Raw genomic sequence first — 15,984 nt, 5'->3', positions numbered from 1 at the left:
CCCTTTCATCACTTTAAGTATATCATGCCACTCCCTTCTGGCTTGTAGAATTTCTGCTGAGAAATCAGCTGTTAACCTTATCAGAGTTCCCTAGTATGTTATTTATCTTTTTTCCCTTGCTGCTTTCAATAATTTTTCATTGTCTTTAATTTTTGTCAATTTGATTACCATGTGTCTCAGCACACATGTGTCTCAGTTTCTCCTTGGGTTTATCCTGTATGGGGCTCTCTGCACTTCCTGGACTTGGACGGCTATTTCCTTTCCCTTGTTAGTGAAGTTTTCGACTATAATCTCTTCAAGTATTTTCTTGGCTCCTTTCTCTCTCTCTTCTCCTTCTGGGACCCCTATAATGTGAATGTTGTTGTGTTTAATGTTGTCCCAGTGGTCTCTTATGCTGTCTTCACTTCTTTTCATTCTTTTTTCTTTATTCTGTTCCACAGCTGTGAATTCCACCATTCTGTCTTCCAGGTCACTTATCCGTTCTTCTGCCTCAGTTATTCTGCTACGAATTCCTTCTAGTGTAATTTTCATATCAGTTATTGTATTGTTCATTTCTGTTTGTTTGTTCTTTAATTCCTGTAGGTCTTTGTTAAACATTTCTTGCATCTTCTCAATCTTTGCCTCCATTCTTTTTCTTAGGTCCTGGATCATCTTCACTATCATTATTCTGAATTCTTTTTCTGGAAGGTTGCCTATCTCCACTTCATTAAGTTGTTTTTCTGGGGTTTTACCTGAAGATAAAGAAGAGGAAATCAAAGAGGATATCAAAAAATACCCAGAAACAAATGACAGTGAAAACAAGAAGACCCCAAATCTATGGGATGCAGCAAAAGTAGTTCTGAGAGGGAAGTTCATAGCAATTCAAGCTCTCCTCAGGAAACAAGAAAAATCTCAAATAAAGAATCTAAACTTACACTTAAAGCAAGTAGAAAAGAAGAGCAAAGAAAACCCCAAATTACTAGAAAGAACGAAACCATAAATATCAAAACAGAAGTAAAGGAAATAGAAACAAAGAAAACAAAAGCAAAAATAAATAAAACTAAAAGCTTTTCTTTGAAAAGATAAACAAAATTGATAAACCACTAGCAAGACTTATCAAGAAAAAAAGGGAGAGGACTCAAATTAGTAAAATTAGAAATGAAAAAGGAGAGATTACAACTGACACCGTAGAAATACAAAAAACCATGAGACTACTACAAGCAACTATAGGCCAATAAAATGGGTAACCTGAAAGAAATGGACAAACTCCTGGAAAACTATAACCTTCCAAGACTGAACCAGGAAGAATTAGAAAATATAAACAGGCCAATCACAGGTAACGAAATTGAAACTGTTTCGAAAAAATCTTCCAACAAACAAAAGTCTAGGACCAGTTAGCTTCACAGGTGAATTCTATCAAACAGAGAGAGTAAACACCCATCTTTGTCAAACTCTTCCAAAAAACTGCTGAGGAGGAACACTCCCAAACTCGTTCTATGAGGCACCATCACCCTGATACCAACACCAGACAAAGATATCACAAAAAAAGAAAATTATAGACCAAAATCACTGATGAACATAGGTGCAAAAATCCTCAACAAAATACTAGCAAACAAAATCCAACAACACATTAAAAGGATCATACACCATGATCAATTGGGATTTATCCCAGGGATGCAAGGATTCTTCAATATATGCAAATCAATAAATGTGATACACCATATTAACACATTAAACAATAAAAACCATATGATCATCTCAATAGATGCAGAAAAACCTTTTGACAAAATTCAACATCCGTATATGATAAAAACTCTCCAGAAAGTGGGCATAGAGGGAACCTACCTCAACTTGATAAAAGCCATATATGAGAAACCGACAGCAAACATTCTCAATGTTAAAAAGTGAAGGCATTTCCTCTAAGATCAGGAACAAAACAAGGATGTCGACTCTTGCCACTATTTTTCAACATAGTTTTGGAAGTCCTAGCCATGGCAATGAGAGAATAAAAATAAATAAAAGGAATACAATTTGGAAAAGAAGAAGTAAAACTGTCAGTGTTTGCAGATGAGATGATAATGTACATAGAGAATACTAAAGATGCCACCAGCAAACTACTAAACTTATCAATGAATTTGGTAATGTTGCAGGATACAAAATTAATGCACAGAAGTCTCTTGCATTCTTATACACTGACAATGAAAGATCAGAAAGAGATATTAAGGAAACAATCCCTATACCATCGCAACAAACAGAATAAAATACCTAGGAATAAACCTACATAAGGGGGCAAAAGATCTGTACTCAGAAAACTATAAATCACTGATGAAAGAAATCAAAGATAACATAAACAGATGGAGAAATATACCATGCTCCTGGATTGGAAGAATCAATATTGTGAAAATGACTATACTACCCAAAGCAATCTACAGATTGAACGCAATCTCTATCAAACTACCAATGGCATTTTTAACAGAACTAGAAGAAATAATTTTACAATTTGTATGGAAACACAAAAGACACAGAATAGCCAAAGCAATCTTGAAAAAGAAAAACGGAGCTGGAGGAATCAGGCTCCCTGACTTCAGGCTATACTACAAATCCACAGTAATCAAGACAGTATGGTACTGGCACAAAAACAGAAATATAGATCAATGGAACTGAGTAGAAAGCCCAAAGATAAACCCACACACATATGGTCACCTTTTCTTTGAGAAAGGAGTCAAGAATATACAAAGGAGAAAAGACTGTCTCTTCAGTAAGTGGTGATGGGAAAGATGGACAGCTACATGTAAAAGAATGACATTAGAAAACTCCCTAACACCATACACAAAAATAAACTCAAAATGGATTAAAGACATAAATGTAAGGCCAGACACTATAAAACATAGGAAACATGTTTCCTATGAGGAAAACTTAGGCAGAACACTCTATGACATAAATCACAGCAAGACCCTTTTTGACCCACCTCCTAGAATAAGGGAAATAAAAACAAAAATAAACAAATGAGACCTAATGAAACTTAAAAGCTTTTGTACAGCAAAGGAAACCATAAACAAGACAAAAAAGACAACCTTCAGAATGGGAGAAGATATTTGCAAATGAAGCAACTGACAAATGATTAATCTCCAAAATATACAAGCAGCTCATGCATCTCAATATCACTAAAACAAACAACCCAGTCCATAAATGAGCAGAAGATCTAAATAAACATTTCTCCAAAGAAAACACAGGTGGCCAACAAACACATGAAAAGATGTTCAACATCCCTGATCATTAGAGAAATGCAAATACAAATCAAATGAGGTATCACCTCACATCAGTCAGAATGGCCATCATCAAAAAATCTACAAACAATAAATTCTGGAGAGGTTGTGGAGAAAAGGGAACCCTCGTGCACTGTTGATGGGAATGTAAATGGATACAGCTGCCCTGATGAACAGTATGGAGGTTCCTTAAAAACTAAAAATAGAACTACCATATGACCCAGCAATCCGACTACTATGCATATACCCTGAGAAAACCATAATTCAAAAAGAGTCATGTACCACAATGTTCATTGCAGCATTATTTACAACAGGCAAGACATGGAAGCAACCTAAATGTCCATCAATAGATGAATGGATAAAGGAGATGTGTCACATATATACAATGGAATATTACTCAACCATAAAAACTAAGGAAATTGAGTTATTTGTAGTGAGGTAAATGGACCTAGATTCTGTCATACAGAGTGAAGTAAGTCAGAAAGAGAAAAACAAATACCGTTTGTTAACGCATATATATGGAATTTTAAAAAGCAATAGTGATGAACCTAGTGGCAGGGCAGGAATAAAGTCTCAGACATAGAGAACAGACTTGAGGGCACAGGGCTGGAGGGGAAGCTGAGATGAAGTGAGAGAGTAGCCCTGATATATATAGAGTTCCAGATGTAAACTGGATGGCTAGTGGGAAGCTGCTGCATAGCACTGGGAGATCAACTCCGTGCTTTGTGATGACCTAGAGGGATGGGATAGGTAGGGTGAGACTGAGGCTTAAGAGGGAGGGGATAAGGGGATATATGTATACATATAACTGATTCACTTTTTTTGTACAGCAGAAACTAACACAACATTGTAAACCATTTATACTCCAATAAAGATGTGGAAAAAAAAAAGGTAGAGAATTCTTGAGTATGTGGGGAGGAATGCCAGTTTACAAAGAATGATTGAGGAAAATCTTGATAAAGTGGACAAGTCTGATGCTATAAGGGAGGAGCCATGCAGTGCTGTAAGCACTCACAGCATTGTAGAGAAGATGTACAGCAAGTGGAAGGCTTCTGAGCCTGAAGGAGTAAGAGTAGCCATATGTTTAGCATGGCAGAAGTGAAGTGAGTGGAAGAGAAAGTAGCAAAGTCCTATCTGATCTGAACTCTTTCTACTTATTTAATTCCACTACTCATAGTTAAACACGATGACCTTCAGTCATACTGAATTAATTGAAATTCCTGAATTCACTCTGTTTTTCTTCTATCTCTATAATTTTCATGCCCTTTTTCCTTTTTCTGAAATGACTTTCTCCCTCCTTCTCTGTTGGCTAAGTTCTGTTCATTGCTTCATATCTAGAGTTTCTTGGGAATATTTTCTATTTTCCTCCTCCCACCTCCAGAATGGCTTATGCTCCTCTCTTGTACTCTGATAACTCCCAAGCATTCATTCTGCCATGTCAAAAATTTGCTAATGTATTTTTTTCTCAATAAGATTAGTTTCCTAGCACATAGCCTGATACATACATGGAATGAATGGAGTGAATAAGATAAGTAATATATTCATAATTTTGTATTCACCTAAAAGTTTAGGTGAACTTTTTAGACTATGACTTTAGTAACTGCTCTTTTTTTCATGAGTAATTGCCCCTGTTAACATTTTCTTGTCCACTTTCCAATTCCAGAGTTTTTTTCTTCTTTTAGTAAAATAGCCTTGTAATAATGTAGTTGAAAGAAATTGAGAAAAGTGTTCCCATCTATACTTAGCAGGTGCTTTGCCCTAAATTGTTTTTTCTTTTACTTTTTTAAACACCTTTACTGTAGTATAATTGCTTTACAATGGTATGTTAGTTTCTGCTTTATAACAACGTGAATCAGCTATACATATACATATATCCCCATATCTCCTCCCTCTTGCATCTTCCTCCCACCCTCCCTATCCCACCCCTCTAGCTGGTCACAAAGCACTGAGCTGATCTCCCTGTGCTATGCAGCTGCTTCCCACTACCTGTTTATTTTACATTTGGTAGTATATATAAGTCTATTCCACTCTCTCACTTCGTCCCAGCTTACTCTTCCCCCTCCCCGTGTCCTCAAGTCTATTCTCTACGTCTGCATCTTTATTGCTTTCCTGCCCCTAGGTTCTTCATAACAAATTTTTTTGTTTTTTTTTTTAGATCCATATATATGTGTTAACATGCAGTATTTGTTTTTCTCGTTCTGACTTACTTCACTCTCTATGACAGACTCTAGGTTCATCCACCTCACTACAAATAACTCAATTTCATTTCTTTTTATAGCTGAGTAATATTCCATTGCATATATGTGACACATCTTTCTTATGCTTTCATCTGTCAATGGACACTTAGGTTGCTTCCATGTCCTGGCTATTGTAAATAGTGCTACAATGAACATTGTGGTACATAACTATTTTTGAATTATGGTTTTCTCAGGGTATATGCCCAGTAGTGGGATTGCTGGGTCACACAGTAGTTCTATTTTGAGTTTTTTAAGGAACCTCTATAATGTTCTCCATAGTGGCTGTATCAATTTACATTCCCGCCAATAGTGCAAGAGGGTTCCCTTTTCTCCACAACCTCTCCAGAATTTATTGATTGTAGATATTTTGATGATGGCCATTCTGACTGGTGTGACGTGATACCCCATTAGAGTTTTGATTTGCATTTCTCTAATGATTAGTGATTTTTAGCATCCTTTCATGTGTTTGTTGGCAAACTGTATATCTTCTTTGGAGAAATGTAAATTTAGGTCTTCTGCCCATTTTTGGATTGGGTTGTTTGTTTTTTTGCTATTGAGTTGCATGAGCTGCTTGTAAATTTTGGAGATTAATCCTTTGTCAGTTGCTTCATTTGCAAATGTTTTCTCCCATTCTGAGGGTTGTCTTTTCGTCTTGTTTATGGTTTCCTTTGCTGTGCAAAAGCTTTTAAGTTTCATTGGTTCCCATTTGTTTATTTTTGTTTTTATTTCCATTTCTCTCAGAGGTGGGTCAAAAAGGATCTTGCTGTGATTTATGTCATAGAGTGTTCTGCCTATGTTTTCCTCTGAGTTTTATAGTGTCTGGCCTTACATTTAGGTTTTTAATTCATTTTGAGTTTATTTTTGTGTATGGTGTTAGGGAGTTTTCAAATTTCATTCTTTTACATGTAGCTGTCCAGTTTTTCCAGCACCACTTATTGAAGAGACTGTCTTTTCTCCATTGTATATTCTTTCCTCCTTTATCAAAAATAAGGTGACAATATGTGTGTGGGTTTATCTCTGGGCTTCTTATCCTGTTCCGTTGATCTATAAACGTGCCCAATCTCATCTAAATTGTTTTTATTAATGTCAATGTACAGTGTTACTCAGTTTTCTTTCCTCTTATACACTACTATTAATCATAGGAAGCAGCTGTGATAATCCAGTATTTAATTCCATTAAAACTTGACGTGTTTTCTGTTTAATATGATTATATTATATAGGATTATATTATATAGGATTATATATGTCACATCTTGCAGATGATGAATGTTACTAAATTTTATCTAAGCGTGATTAACCAATTGTAATTACTTTAAGTATTAAAAATAAAAATAATTGTACAACATATGTTTATATTTTTAACCTTATAATGCCAATATAAATAAAGGTATGGGAAATGTGACAGATACATCTCTATAATGTATCTATTGGGGATAACAGAATTTGGCAAACAATTTTTAATATTAGATGTCTAAATATCCATCCATATGCATTTCTCTAAAGAAACTCAAATTCCAGGCAGACAGCAATACTGTATTATTATATAACTTGTCTAATATAATTTGAGAGATGGATAGATTAAAACACAACTTGGTTGAGTATATTATTGGCTACCTGTCATTTTTTGTTTTTTTGCGGTACTCGGGCCTCTTACTGTTGTGACCTCTCCCGCTGTGGAGCACAGGCTCCGGATGCGCAGGCTCAGCTGCCATGGCTCACGGGCTCAGCCACTCTGCAGCATGTGGGATCTTCCTGGACCGGGGCACAAACCCGTGTCCCCTGCATTGGCAGGCAGACTCTCAACCACTGCGCCACCAGGGAAGCCCTACCTGCCATTTAAAAATGGTCCCCAATAATGTGTTTTTGCGGAAATTCTGTTAACTAGTGTGCATTAAGTTGAATACACTTAAGTCCTGAAGACTTTCAGCTAGTTTAATAATTCAGATTAAAATACTACAGTGCTACATGCATAACATTAATAAATCTTTAATAATTATGACTTGTGCTTTTAATGATACTGAATGAAATGTGTTCTATAGAAAGAAAATAAACAAGATTACAATCAGAAAATCTATGAATTTAATAGGCAAGAAGGGTGGTGCTATATATATATACTATATGTACATATATATTAAGAATGATAGTTATCTATATCTATGGTGATATATACATATAGTCTATATGAATATATATCTTTTTTACTTCTTAAGATAGGAAGGAATATGTATATGCATATATTATATAATATATATACCCTCCTATTTTAAGAAGTAAAAAAAAATTTGTATATATGTATACATATATATATAGAGAGAGATATGTATATTCCTGTCTTAGGAAGTAAAATAAATCTATCTTCTATGTATTTATGTGTCATCTACTTAACATTTCTTTTATAATATTTTAACACTATTTTAATGCACTGAAATGACTTTAGTTTAAAAAATTGTTAGGAGTTCCCTTGTAGCCTAATGGTTAGAGTTCCGGGCTTTCACTGCTATGGCCTGGATTCAATCCCTGGTAGGGAAACTGAGATCCCAGAAACTGCATGGCCAAAATGAAATGAAATGAAATGAAATGAAATGAAATTAAATTAAATTAAATTAAAAATTGTTAAATTAGATTTGATTATCAAATATTTAAATAAATAAAAATACAAAATAAATTCCACTTTATATGTTGCAGGTCCTAAATATTTCCACATTTTTTTAATCCTAGAAATAATGTGATATTAGAAACTGAAATGTACTTGATGAAAAATTTCTTGATAAATGAGTAGACAAACTGTAGTACAGAAATGTATGTGATGTTCAGCAATAAAGTAGACAGAACTAATAGGTGGAAAAACATGGATGAATCTCAAAGTTTCATCCTAAGTGAAGGTGGACAATCCAAAAGGCTACATGTTTTATTAATCCACTTATGTGACATTTTGGAAAAAGGAAAAATATAGGTTAAAAAAAAAAACAAATCAGTGATTTCAGTAGTTGATTTCAGGGAAGGTGTAGACTACAAAGGGGACATCATGAAGGAATTTGGGTATTTGAGAGTTCTTTATCTTGATTGTGGTGGTGTTTACATGATTGGAGGTATATGTCTAAATTCATAAAACTATTCATCAAAGAGAATAAGCTTTACTGTGTATAAATAAACAGTAATTTAAAATATAGTGCCATCCTTATAAATAATCTAAGTTACTTTCATTCAAATTTTTACTAATGATATGCTTCTTCAAATTTTCTTTATGCTACTATTTCTAGAACAATTTTTATAGGTCCTTTTCCATCTACACCTTTTCTTTTTTGCACATATTGTAATTGTACATACAAAATCCCATTCATATGATAAGTGAATCTAAGGTACTTTGATAGAAAAAAATTAGAAATAATAATAAAAATTATTATTTTTTAATTTAACATTTGGAATGAAGGCTTTAGCATTGGCTACTTTAAACATCTAGTCACATAATAGCATCACATAGTGGTTTAAAGATAGATTTATTTCAATGGTAAATTTATTGATTTTTCTCATATTTTGAGTTTCCTCTCATTATTGTATATCTTTCTCTTTTGAGTCAATGCACTAGAGTCTCTCTCTTAAGGAGAAGAAGAATGCTTGCACATTTTATTATTTACACATCCAATACTTCTCTTGTCATCTATGTCGCCCGTCTTTCTTATATACTTAAATAAATGAATCCCCATTAAGCAATCTTCCTTTAATACAACAGGGCTTTACTGCAAAATAAATGTATATATTGTGGGTTATTAAAAATTGCTTAATTCTTATTTTGGAAGTAACAATTTTATTTTACTTATTACCTAAAGGGCACTTGCTAGTCATTCTGAATCAGTATGGTTACTCTACTCATTTATTCATTGCATTTATTAAGAACCTACTTCATGTTAGGCACGGTTCTACATCATGGAAATGATTAATAGGATTTTAACTCTGCTCTCAAGGACCCAAGAGACATATAACGGAACAGTAATTCCTTTTTACACAATAGTTATACATAATTATGTGGAAGTTCATAGAAGGGAAAGATGATCTTCGCTTCAGGATTTAAGATTTTAGAGATGTGGCAATTAAAACGGGTCTTGAAGAATGGGTATATATTTGCTATATTGATGTAGCATGGCTAATGGCATGGCAGTAGAGAGAAGAGCACATGGAAAGGATATGCTGGGGCAGAAGATTAAATAAGACAATCCAGGACAAGTTATGGAAGAGTGTAAAATGGAAATAGTTTGGACTACTTTGACATGTTCTAAACCAGAAGAAAATATGGTTACATTAATGATTTAGAAAGCACTGGAAAATCTAGCAAAAATTTGGGTGTTGATTTAGAAATAGATGAATATTATTTTCATCATTATATTAATACTGCAGATATTTACCTTGGGATTTGATTGTCCAATGCATGGAATGGATTATGGTTAATTTACTGGTAAAATGGTATATGAATTATTTCTACAGGAATATATTTACTTCTAAGTAGCTTTAGATAATAAGGAAAAAAGTTCTTGATCTTTGTATGTGGCTCATGTACTAATTTAATTCTAGATATCTATATCATAGATAACTAAACTTTCTAAAGAAAAGTAATCCAGACATTTTCAAATCTATATCCCTTCTCTGGGCAAGTTTATCTCTTAATATTTGTGGGGTTAGAAAACAAACAAAAGCTAACTTTTGCCCCCAAGAGCTGACAATCTAGTTGAAGGAAGTCATTAGAACATGCAAAAGAAAAGATAAACAAAGCCATATTTATGACATAAAGTAGAGAACTGATAGATATCACTGATGAGAGGAATACATATAATGCTAGAATATGGAATTATGCTTCCCTTGTTAAAAATGAAAAGCTAAGAAAAAATTTGAATTATATCTGTTATACTTAAAATTTGAGCTTTTATTTATTACTTTAATGACTAACCCCTCACACATATTACTATTCATAATACTAAAAATCTTTGCCTTATCTTTTAAATAATATTTCTTAAAATATTTTCACACCAAAGAGAAGAAATGGAATGGAACAGAATAGAATGAAATGGAATGGAATGCAGAGTTTGGCTGTGGGCCATTATTATAATGTACTCTTTTATGGAGTTAGACATGGAAATGAAGAGAGAATCACTTTTAAAAAAGCTATAAAAGAAGCAATAATAAAAATACCTTTTAAATTATGAATACAGTCATTACTGAAATTGAAAAAAAAATTTGAGTATTGAAAGCCCTGAATTATGACAATGCAAGATCTCATGCAAACTCTCAGAGTGTATTTTGACTCATGTATATCTCTGAACTGGAGGCATATTTGACCCCTTATTCATTCATACATTCAGTTTCTTTGGTAGTGTTTTTATATTAATAAAAATAAATTTTTAATATTTGCTTTAACTTTAGTTAAAGCATGTCACTACATGACATGTTATTAGATACTGCTATAGCCTAAAATTCATATGTTGAAAACTAATCCCCATGTGATAAAACTCGGAACTGGGGCCTTTGGGAGGTGATTAGGTCATAAGGACAAAGCCCTCATGAATGGGATTAGTGCCCTTATAAAGAGAGCCCAGACAACTATCATGCCTGTTCCACCATGTGAATACACAGTGAGAAGATACCTGCTTATGAACCAGAAAATAGGACCTCATATGACTCTGAATCTGTCAGCACCTTGGTCTTGGGCTTCCCAGCCTCTGGAACTGTGAGAAATAAATTTATGTTGTTTATGAACCACTCAATTGACGGTGTTTTTGTTATAGTGGCCTGAATGAATTGACAGAAATACACAACACAAACACATATATATGTGAACAAGAGAACTTAAAATATTTTATCAACTATTTTGTACTATGTTTGGTTATTATTCAAAATAATCCTCATAATTTTGAAATATATTTTCTTAATTTTTGTCTATCTTATAGTAGTGATTATAAAGGTTTTCCATAATGAGCGGTTTTGTGCATTTTCATACATTAGATTTAATCACATTTTTTAATGTTCTGAGTGGGTAAATAAGTTTATTATACAAATATCACACTGATCCTTAAAAACCATATGAGACAGATATTGTTATTCTAATTTTATGAAATTTTATGAAAGAGCACGATTAAACTAAGTAAATTTTTTATGTAAGGTTAAAAAGACACAATTTGAACCCATCTATATGACTTCATATTTAATGCTGTGGATACTAAGCATTATAAAACCCATAGATAATGAAACTCAAGAAACCCGAACCTTTGTAAATTTTTATGCATCTTAAAAAAATTACCTGAGAAAGCATTACTTGAAAGTGCTAAAGATACCCACTGGCATTCAGTGATAAGCAATGAGGACACCATCTATGTGCCTATGGAAAAATAATAGAAAATATTTACCTCAGAATTTTAAGTGAGAATTCAATGCATTAACATTTTTAAAGATCATTAAACCATGCATAGAACATAGCAAATGCTTTATAAATGTTAGCTCTTACTGTTTTATTTTTACAATGCTGGTATTATTATTTTCACAAATATATATTTTTAGATAAGATGTGAGTCCATTTGAGAGATACACTACTGATATTATGTAGATATGACATTCTAATAGATCATTTTCCAGGAGTTTTGGTTTCTTTGTCAAATATACTATCATTTATTTTAAGATCTGAACAATTTCTTCTTCTTCTGTTATCCTTAAATTTCCCTTTTTCCTCTTATACTTGCTTCTCTTCCTCCTTCCTCTCCTCTTCTTCTAGGATTTCAAATTCTTAACAATAATTGATAACTTTAATAGTGGATATTTGAAATCTGGCACTCATAATAGTCCAACAGTATTTTTCCAACAATTTATCTTTAATAAATGGAAGTTATATCTTTATTTTATGTGGCCACATCTTCCTCATCCTGTGGAACTGCTGAATCTTAGAATGTTACACTGACCCCAGCAACCTGGAATTTAAAAAAAGGGTTAAGTTCTCAGAATTGTGTGGAATTCAAGATATATTGCATAGTAAATTTAATACAAAGCCCAAGATTTTAACAATACCTTTATTCCTAAAAACATGAACATTGGTTTGGAACTGAAAAGTCTGTTAATTAATTTTGAATCATTCCATTTACTTTTTTTTGGTATCACTGACAGGAAAATGGACAGCACATCAGATATTAATAGTCACAAAAAACATCAATAGCCCTTTTTAAACCCCATCCAAGCACTGCCTCTATTTTAATATATAAATTACTTTCCCACATTTATCTGAGTCCTTCTACAAGATTGCTCTCTTAGAATGTACTACAATTTTTGAAATTTTTTTCTTTTTTCTTTTCAAAATATAACATTTGTTTTCCCACTTTTTAGGTGAACATTGGTAGATTTCCTCCAATACCTGAATAAAATATCAGTCTATCTTTGTTGCCCTTCTCTTCTTCCTTTTCCAACTTTTCCTTCCATCTATTACCATCAATTTTCTTCCTATGTAGTTTTGAATCTTAGCCTAGAAAACATATCTTTTGTTTTTGTTTTTCCTTCTGCTCCATGCTGGTATATTTAAACAGGTTACGTAGATATTCATAACTTCTGAGCTAAAGTTTTGCAATAACTTCCTAGTTGATCTACTCTCTGCCTGTTGCCATTATCCTGCCAAGCTTTCATTCCTAATCCAGCACACAGCCACTAAAATACATTCTTGTTTATGTCACATCCTGCCACATTTCCACACAAATTACTGTCCCTTAACAAGTCTCTACCTCGTGGAAGTTAACGCAAACCCCATAAAATGCTATGCAGTGATTTTCAAAGGAGATAGAACTACTTTCAGAAACTGTTTTATATTTGGGTTTTTCCCCCCTAATAATTGGGACATTCTATAACACTCAGTATGTGGAACCAGGGCTCTAACATTTCCCCTCTACACGGAAGAATACCACAAAATAAAAAAAAAGCAGCCTGCATACTACAACTTTTGATTTTCCATGCGGATGGAAGCAATCTTACCGGATAATCAGGTAAGCAAGACAAAACATAATAAATAGAAGCATAAACACTAGAACCATTCATAATTAACTGAGCCTAGAATCTAAGTGTTTTTAACATATGATGATTAAGTATTTTAATGTTTTTATACACTATTAATTTTCCTGTAACTATATAATTTAATGGAAAAGAGATTGTGCTTTACTTCCATCAGAACATCACTTAAAATTATTATTTACCATTTAAAGCACATCTGGCTGTCTTTCTTGTGGTATTTGAGTTGCCGGTTTAACATACGCAATCTGCATTCTTATCTGAGCTGTCACATGCAAAGACATAATAGTGGAGATTTGAAACTACTTTTAAAAGACTTAGAAGTAGGATAACCATATAATGTATCACTTAAAATAGGGACACTTGATAATAAAATGATGCATTAAAATAATTAGTATTTAATATTTTTTGAAACGCTTGTTTCTTGATTTTTTTATTATGTTGGTGAATTATAAAGTGGTTATATTCAAACACTGTTTTCAAAAATGAATTTTTTCTAAAAATAACATATATCATTGTATGTTGAAACAAAGTAATATTATTGATTATCTAAACATTTTTAAATGGGATATCTGTTTCCAAGGACTAAAATTACCCTTCTACTATAAACAACCAGAATATCAATTAAATATAGGAAGTAAATGTTTCCAGACACTGGACAAGGAATGAAGGAAGATGAATTCTTCAAGGAATTGACAGATGAGATGTAAATTGAATTAGGTTGAAATAAAATAAATGGATAGATATTTCTCTATCAACCATTTATAACAAGGCTGAGATAATCACAGTACTCTTCAGAATGTGTCAGATTTTTGAGGGAATGTACAGTTGTGGCAGAAACTTTTTCTAGCCTCTTTTGACTCTTTCTGCATCATCACTCTTCAGTGGAACAGCCTATCCTCCCACTGGATTTTTAGTCACTATGTTAGTTTCAGTTTATGACTTGGTAAATGTCATTCTAAACTTGCTTGATTTATCATAGTCTCCTCAAAAGTTTTACCTTTGTTTTCTGAGCAATCTCACTTAGTTTCTCACTTTGAATATTTATTTTATTACTCTAAGATACACTTCAAACTTATTTATTCTGTCTTGTCACCTTTGGGATGTTTCTACTTTTTATTTATGAGCAAATACATCATCTCTCTGAGATCTTCTTGGTCACTGCTTCCATTTGATAAGTGATGATACTGTGGGATAAACCACCTGAGAGGGAAGGCACACCAGCTAAGAGTCCAAGAATTTGCTTGCTCATCCAGTTTCCTTCCAGATTGCACTGAAATTTACTGGGCAAAAAGGAAGTCCCATTCCTTCTTACATGTCAGTGTCTCTGGTGTAACTTTTCATATGAAAGAATCTTGATTTTTCTTTAGAATATCTACCTACTTTTTTTTCTTTTTTTTTTTTTTCCTCTATAGCACATATGTTACAGACCTAAAATTACCACATTTTAGATGGTAATTTTAGAGAGCACATGATGATAATTTATACAGTGAAAGATAAACTTACCTAATTCTGGCAGACTGTAATTCTCTACTCTCTGGAGCCTGAATTGAATCATTACATTCCTTGTAAAATGTTTTAGGTTGATGCAATACCAATATGTATCTTCTAATTGCTCATTATTACTGCTTAGTTCTTTCACTGAAGTGGAAGCATCACATTAAACAATTCCAAAATAATGACTCCTTTAGTCATGAACTACTGTGCAACAATGTAAAAATTACTGATTTGTTGGAAACAAAAAAAGAAATAGTGGCAGGTGAGAAGATTGCACTGTGGTTCTTATCTATCCTGCCTTGAAAGAACTCTACTTGGATCTGCAGCTTATTGTATTTGATTATTACATATGTATAATGATTTCTAAAAATTTTGGGTAATTTATCAAGATATCTTAACGATGCAGTTGTGAATTTATCCCTATATATGTAACTTTCCAATTACTATAAAGTAAGTTTTTTACCAGGATCACTTTTCTTTTTCCAATAGAGGAATTCAGATATTTTACTTTCAGAATGACAGTAAATTTATTTGAAAAACAAAATGGACTCTATCTATCTATAATATCGTAATAATCATATGTTATTTTACACTTCAACCATTCTCTTTAAATACAAGGTGCTGAACATAGAAGTTAGTGGGTGGGACTTCTTTCATTTGCAACTGTAAAATGAATGGAAAAAATACTGAAAAAAACTGTGAGAAGTAAAAGTGTTCCCTTTATACTGTGGCATCAGTGTCTTGAACCAGTTTTTATTACCATGAAAGGCAGTTGGGCCATATGAAGTTGAAGTCAAAATCCAAATTGAATTGTAAATTAAAGCAAACAATCTTAGAATTTACTTGTTTAGAGAAGTCCTAATTTAATTAAGATATGTGTGCTTCCCTAGGAATTATTTATTTATTTTTTATTTATTTTTTATTTTATTTTATTTTATTTTTTTTTTTTTGCGGTACGCGGACCTCTCACCGCTGTGGCC

The sequence above is a fragment of the Physeter macrocephalus genome, chromosome 7, assembly GCF_002837175.3.
Source record: "Physeter macrocephalus isolate SW-GA chromosome 7, ASM283717v5, whole genome shotgun sequence".
Classification (NCBI taxonomy): domain Eukaryota; kingdom Metazoa; phylum Chordata; class Mammalia; order Artiodactyla; family Physeteridae; genus Physeter; species Physeter macrocephalus.
This window is presented reverse-complemented; position numbering follows the sequence as displayed.